A 463-nucleotide genomic window follows, 5' to 3' on the forward strand; every position below is an offset into this window, starting at 1 on the left:
CTCCTCGGAAGGAAGGTTGGGCAATCTACTTCCGTAGTGATACTGCCTCGGAAACCCAAGGAGGGGTCGCTATGAGTCGGGTTTGACTCGACGGCACAGAACAACAACAACCCCCACAAGGGTGCCATGTGTCCTGTTTGACACTGTTAGCAAGCGACCTGGGGATTCTTACAGAACATACCAATACACTTGCAGAACCACTGTCTGCCAACCCTGTGCATGGTCTCGGGCACACTCCTCGCTGCACAGACATACCTAATAGTTCAGCCTGTCCAGCCATCTATCCACCCGTATACCCATGTTTGCCTTCACTGACCACGCAGTGCTGTACGTGCCAAAGGGTTCATCTTTGTTGTCTGCACCTCCCGTCTTCCTCTTCCGCAGCCGCCATGGTTGCCTGTGCGGACCGCGCAGTGCTGTGTGTTCTCTGCACCTCCCATGCACCTGCCCGTCTTCCTGCCTC

Source organism: Orycteropus afer, unplaced genomic scaffold (assembly GCF_000298275.1).
Source record: "Orycteropus afer afer isolate SDZICR_OR568_19922 unplaced genomic scaffold, OryAfe1.0 scaffold00689, whole genome shotgun sequence".
In the NCBI taxonomy this organism is placed as follows: Eukaryota; Metazoa; Chordata; class Mammalia; order Tubulidentata; family Orycteropodidae; genus Orycteropus; species Orycteropus afer.